This window comes from Myotis brandtii, unplaced genomic scaffold, assembly GCF_000412655.1.
Source record: "Myotis brandtii unplaced genomic scaffold, ASM41265v1 scaffold137, whole genome shotgun sequence".
Lineage (NCBI taxonomy): Eukaryota > Metazoa > Chordata > Mammalia > Chiroptera > Vespertilionidae > Myotis > Myotis brandtii.
The window spans coordinates 302218-308999 of record NW_005354874.1 but is presented as its reverse complement, the minus strand read 5'-3'; the positions used below and the strand labels follow the sequence as shown (position 1 = coordinate 308999).

Here is a 6782-nt window from a genome sequence, read left to right as displayed (position 1 = left end):
AGTGGTTCTCAACCTTCCTAATGCCGTGACCCTTTAATACAGTTCCTCATGTTGTGGTGACCCCCAACCATGAGGCAAAGGAACACAGATATTATTTATACCTCCTGCCTTAGATTGATAAAAACGAAAACAACAACAACAAACACACACACAGCCTGAATTTGCCTCCCTTTCTTATATGTCTGTCCTTGGGAATGTGACTTTTCAGCCCCTCCCATCAAAGGGTGGAGTCTATTTCCTTAACTCTTGAATCTGGGTTTGGCCATGTGACTTGTTTTGGCTCAGACTTCAGCAGACGTGTTACCTTGCTAGTACCAAGCCTGAGCTGAAGAGGTCTTGCATTCTTATTGGAACTTGGCCAACACCTCATGAGTAAGTCCACGCTAGCTGGCTAGACAGTGACACACATGGCCCAGTCACTCCATTGCCCCACATACATGAGTGAGGCCATGCAAGACCAGCCAGCCCCCATCGGTCTATAACAGTGGTTCTCAACCTTCCTAATGCCGCGACCCTTTAATACAGTTCCTCATGTTGTGGTGACCCCCAACCATAAAATTATTTTCGTTGCTACTTCATAACTAATTTTGCTACTGCTATGAATCGTAATGTAAATATCTGATATGCAGGATGTATTTCCATTGTTACAAATTGAACATAATTAAAGCATAGTGATTAATCACAAAAACAATATGTAATTATATATGTGTTTTCCGATGGTCTTAGGCGACCCCTGTGAAAGGGTCATTCGGCCCCAAGGGGGTCGCGACCCACAGGTTGAGAACCTCTGGTCTATATAACATTATTAAAGACTCATGAGCAAGCCGAGCCAAGATTAGCCTGGTCTGCTCTAGAACAGCAGAACCACCTAGCTGATCCACAGACTCATAATAAATAATAAGGTTCATTGTTTTTCCCCTCTGAGATTTGAGATTTTTTTCACATTGATAGCTAACTGATACATCCCTTGGTGAGTTAATAGGGATAAAATAACAACAACCATATTAAAATCAATAATACTACTTATATAGTTCAAACTGAAGAAAACTGTTAATTCAGCCATTTTTGACTTACAAAACTAGCAATTTCATGTCAACCAACCTAACATTATTAAGTACTTTTCACATGTCAGGCACTATTTTATATGGATTGTCTTATTTAATCTTTACAAGTACTCTATAAAATAGACACTGTCATCTTCATTTTACCAATGAGGAAATACAGATTTTAAAAGTATCCGTGGAAGGAATAAATAAAAGGAAGGGAAACATTTCTCAAAGTCACATGACCAATACGTGGTAGGATAGAAATTTGAGCTTAAATTGGCTCGATCCCTCTGCCACTGTACTTTCTACAATGGGAAGCAGATAGTAATGACATTTATCAAGTATTCACTAGGCATCACGTTGTTCTATGACCTTTACATGCCTTATCTCATTTAATCATCACATATAACCCCATGAGGTTGATGTGATTTATGCATGGGGAAGACAAAGAACTCAAATGCTCAGTAATTTAACCAAGACAATACAGAAAGTAAATTTCCAGGCCATAATTTGAACCCAGGCAATACTCTAGAAACCATAATCAATTATATATGGCACCTTTCAAAGAACTGAGAAAAGAGAAATGGAAGGAGAGAATGGAGTTTCCATATACAGAATCCTAGTGAATGTTTTGTATCTCTAAGTGTCTCAATTAACAGGGGGTCGCTGTGTAAAAAACAAAACAAAAAACAAACAAAAAAATAACACACCCTGGTTTTATAAAGGCTCTTCCTTCCAAAAAGGGCATCTCTGTCCACATTATTACATGTCAACTTTGGGGAAACCAGGTTAACCTCCTTATGGAGACATGGCAGGTGACCGTTCTGCGGGGTCCTTGGAGAAACCCCACATTCTCCACAGCAGCTGACCACTGCAGCCTGAGATTTCCACTATTGGTGTCACGCCTCTGAATTAAGGCATCATCACCTGCAAGCCCTTGTAAAAATGCAAAGGTGTTGCCTGTGAAGATTAATATTATGCAAACTTAAATTAGGGTACACAAACTTAGGGGCAAACAGAAACAATATATAAAGAAAACAATGGAAGTGAGCCTGGTGTAGCATGAGAGGGGTTGGTGGGGACTGTGACAAATCCAAGCATACATTTCCCCTCTAAATGGGGATTCTGGTACTACTGTCAAGGCAATTGGCGTCATTGACAATGACAGATGTTGTTACTTACAAACGAAGACAACAGGGCTCTTCCTTTCTGATCTGCCATCTGCAGTGGAGTCGCCGCCAAGATGCAGATTAACGTGAAAACCCTCACAGGAAAGACCATCCCTCTGGAGGTTGAACCCTCAGATACGAGAGAAAACGGAAAGGCCAAGATCCAGGATAAGGAAGGAATTCCTCCTGATCAGCAGACTGATCTTTGCTGGCAAGCAACTGGAAGATGGGCGTACTTTGTCTGACTACAACATTCAAAAGGAATCCACTCTTCATCTTGTGTTGAGACTTCGTGGTGGCATTAAGGAAAGGAAGAAGTCTTACACCACTCCCGAGAAGAACAAGCATAAGAGAAAGAAGGTGAAGCTGGCTGTCCTGAAATACTACAGCGTGGATGAGAATGGCAAAGTCAGTTGCCTTCATCAGGAGTGCCCTTCAGAAGAACGTGGTGCTGGAGTGTTTATAGCCGGCCACTTTGACAGACATGATTGTGGCAATGTTGTCTGGCCTACTGCTTTAACAAACCAGAATATAAGTAATTATATTTGGGTTAATAAAAGACATGAACTAACATTTAATTGTTGAATATTATTCCAGTGAATTTTTTAAGCATCAAAAGTTGATGGATCAAATTGATAAAACTATACTTTGGCAGAAGAATTCCATTATATTTAATATCAGCTGTCTAGATATTAAACCAGTTTGTGTTTCTGTCAAGAAAAAAAAAAGACAACACAACTAGATATTTGGGGGTAACTTTCCCTGTACAATATTACCAAGAAAAATAAAACTGGTCTGTGGGCTAGAATTGATGTGTAGGTAGCTAGTTTGAAACCCTGTGCTTAGATCAGTGTATCACTTCCTTAAAACAGAGCTACTTCCAAGTGAGGTCTCTGCACCAGGGACATCAACATCACCTGGCAGCTGGTTAGAAATGCAAAACCTTGGGCCCCACCCCAGATGTTCTGAACCCAAACATCTGGGAGTATGACCCCAGTTTCTGGGTTTAACAAGCCCTTCAGGTGATTCTCTTACACACCAAGATATGAGTAGTCCAGATGCAAGAAGAACCGGATATGCATCTGTGTGTGCAAGGAGTCAAGGACAGGGTCTGTAGCTGACAGGACAGAAACTCTCCAATCCTCAGGGTCAGGGAGAAGGAAGAGAAGGGTGCTGAGGAGACCTGAGAAGGTGTCTTGGAGCTCTGCAAATAGGACTGTCACATGTGGAGCCCAAAGGGGCCTTGACCAGACTCTCAGTTGCTTCTCCTCTAAAGCCAAGATACCAGACTTCTGAGCCTGGTAGCTCCTCCCCTCCAACTCACAGGAAAGTGACACTGTGTTCCCATATTCACAGAGCATTGTCAGCACTAAATCTGTTCTGAAGCGTGTATCCAAAGTTGTCACTGTTCTCAACTAATTAGTCAAAGGCCTCCATCTGCCTAGAGGCTCACCACACTTTTCCTGTTAATTTTTTTATGCAAATGTGGTGATTCAGGGGAGCAATGAAGTCAAGCAGAGTGTTAGGTACCTCACTTCAGCCAAAGTAGGATACATCCTTAATACACACACAACCCACAAAGTCTCCAGCAAGGTCATGCTAAACTAAACTTTTGTATTTGGACTCTTCTGGCACTTCAAAATAATTTTAATTAAAGTCATTGGAGATGTCCAAGATATGTACAAGCTATTGACCTAACCTCCTTATACTGGGATCTTCACTGTATAAGAAGCTGGTCACCAAGCCAGTCATTCAAACCACAGTTCAATTAATTTATCCTTCATTCTTCTTTTATTCCCCTTCATTTTTTGGCTTAGTCATGTAATTTTATTTTATTCCTTCCTTTTTACATCATTTTATGCTCTCTTTTTAAAGAAACTGGGTTATCTTTCAAGAACAAATTCCACTGTAGCAGTAACCTAGAAGATGATAAAGCAGCAGATTAAAACCCAGTAGCAGTGCAAAATGCCAAGGATGATTTGAAAGAAAGGGTCATTGTCCAGTATCAATTCAGTAATAACTAGAGAGAGATTAGTCTCATTCCTCCTTCCAGGCAGAACTCTCTGGTGTTTCATGAAGTTCAGTGCCACTTTCAGATTCTACCTACAGATGTTTGTTGGGTTAGCAATTAGACTCAGGATTTAGATAACCCTTCCCCTGTATTTGGTAGCTTTTGCTGTATACAAAGCATGCCAACACTCAATGGTTTAAATAACAACCACTTATTTAGCTAACAGTTCTGTTAGCCCATCCCACAGTTCTGCTGATTTGGGCGGGGCTCCATCATGTGACTCCATCATGTGGTCAGCTGGTGGGTTGCCCAGGGACTCATGGGTCTAGGATGGCCTCACTTTCTGAGGACCATTGCTGACTACATGGACCCTAGCTTTGGGGGAGACTCACAAAGATGGTGTAAGAGATCTCACTGATGTCCTGACCAAATTCCCAAGGATGCCTTCTGCTGGTTACTGGTGCCAGTCCCCAATATTAGCAACACTTTGCTGCTAAGGTGTGGTCCCTGTGACCTTTTCCAGGGGGTTCCCCTGGGGGACCTGAAGCTTCCTCACCAGCAAGGAGAGCTGGAAGGTGATGAGCATTATGTCCCCCTGGCTGACCTCTAGCCAAGGGTATAAAAACCCAGCTCCTTTATTTTAATGGAGATGAACTCTGGGACATAATTAAGAGTCCAGAACATCCATAGGATCAGGCTGAAGCTGGGAATTTGCCTGACACTGCACCTTAGCTTGGCCTCTCCCCAACCCAGTCCTGCTGTCCTAATGCCTTCCTGGGAGCACCTCCTGAAGAGATCATTGGCTCATGAACCTCCTCCCAGGGTCTGTTTCCAGAGATCCCAGCTAAGAAAGATGGTAACCCAACTGTCTTCAAGCTGAACACAGCAATCTTGTTCATCCGTGGATCTGTAGGATAGGTTTCTTCACATGAAAATAGAATTTCCTAGCCAAAAAGAGCTTAAACACACATACACACACACACACACACACACACACACACACACACACACACAAACATATCTCTTATTGCCTAGCCTTTTTCTAGAGATGAAAAGATAAATACACAAAGAAGTGAAGTAACTCATTGGAAGTCACACAGTCCCAGGAGACAGAACAAACTCAGGGCTCCTTCCATCCGGGTCACATTCAATTCTGTCACTAAATTGGGGACTCCCACTGGATTCCCCTGGGAGTGCACAGCCCTGAGAGCGTGCACTGCTCTGCTCTTCTGGCCCTTCCTTCTCTTCCTCCTTCATTCATCCTGACCCCCCTGCTCCATCCTTTCTTCTTCTTCTTCTTCTTCTTCTTCTTCTTCTTCTTCTTCTTCTTCTTCTTCTTCTTCTCTCTCTCTCTCTCTCTCTCTCTCTCTCTCTCTCTCTCCATGTTCCTTCTCTTTCTTCTGTATTCTTCTATTTCACTCCCCTCCTCCCCTTCCTCTTCCTTCTCCTTCTCTCCCTCTCTCCAGCTCATCATCTTCATCATCACCACCATCTTCTCCAAGCTCCCTTTCCTCTGAAGAATTTCCCTTCTATTAATTTCCAGTTTAATTTCACAAGTAAAGACTTGTGAATCAGCGCTTTGGTGCAACACATAAACCCGCACTGACAGTTGTGGGGTGTTGGTTCCCAACATTAGCTGTTGCAAGAGGTTGCCTCCAGCAGGAACGCCATTGTGGAGATCCACAGGAACTGGACCCACAGAAGCACTGGCCTTTCTCCACCAGAGGAATGTTATTAATGTTGCAGTTCACAGATCTGCAAGGCTTGATTTATCGAGCGGGAGATCGATGTGAAAATACTGTCAAGCCTCTGGAACTAGGAAGATATTTAGATCACTACACTCACGTACATCATAGTTATGAAAGGAAAAGAAAGGAGGTGGGTTATAAATTAGAAAAACCTGGAAGAAAAAACTCCATCCTTCCCAAGCTCAACCTTTTATAAATTTCTTTCCAAAAAGGCTGAGCTCAACTGTAAATACCTTTGTTTGTTGAGGATGCCTTCATTTCTGGCTGCCAACGAGCCCTGTGTCAAAGAGACAGCTTTCAGACATTCCGCATGGGCTCCTCCAGATCTGCCCACACCCACGTTTCTGCCCCTCGATGAGACCCCACGTAAGGGTAACTGCCAAGTTCAACACTTACACTAAGTGAGGGCTGAAGAAAGTCAGAGAAATCACTATGCCTCCATCTTTCTGTAGATAAAACTGAGAGACAAGGATTATACAAAGAATCCAAGAATTAAACTAAGGGCCAGCCCTGGTCTGAGGGTCAAATATACTAAAACTTTCCTTTGTGACCTCAGGTGTCAGTGTAATCTTCGGGCCTCAGTGTGGTTGATTATAAAAGTGGCAACAATTATTCTTGCTTCCCCACATCCACAGCCTTTGCATGTGATTCTACTAGGTCTCCTACCAAGAGAAACACTCTTTCCAGCCCCCTTACTCTGGGCTGGCCTTGGGATTTGCTTTAGCCACTAGAATGCAGGCAGAGTGACATGAGCCAGTTCTGAGATTAAGCCTCAGGAGCTTGCACATTATGCCTCTCTTTCTTGAAA

The 6782-nt window shown here is 42.8% G+C and overlaps 1 pseudogene; it reads left to right on the top strand.

Annotated features, from left to right (window-relative positions):
• Positions 1-2250: 2250 nt before the first annotated feature.
• LOC102245669 lies at positions 2251-2754 on the top strand (annotated as a pseudogene).
• The last annotated feature ends 4028 nt before the right edge of the window (positions 2755-6782 follow it).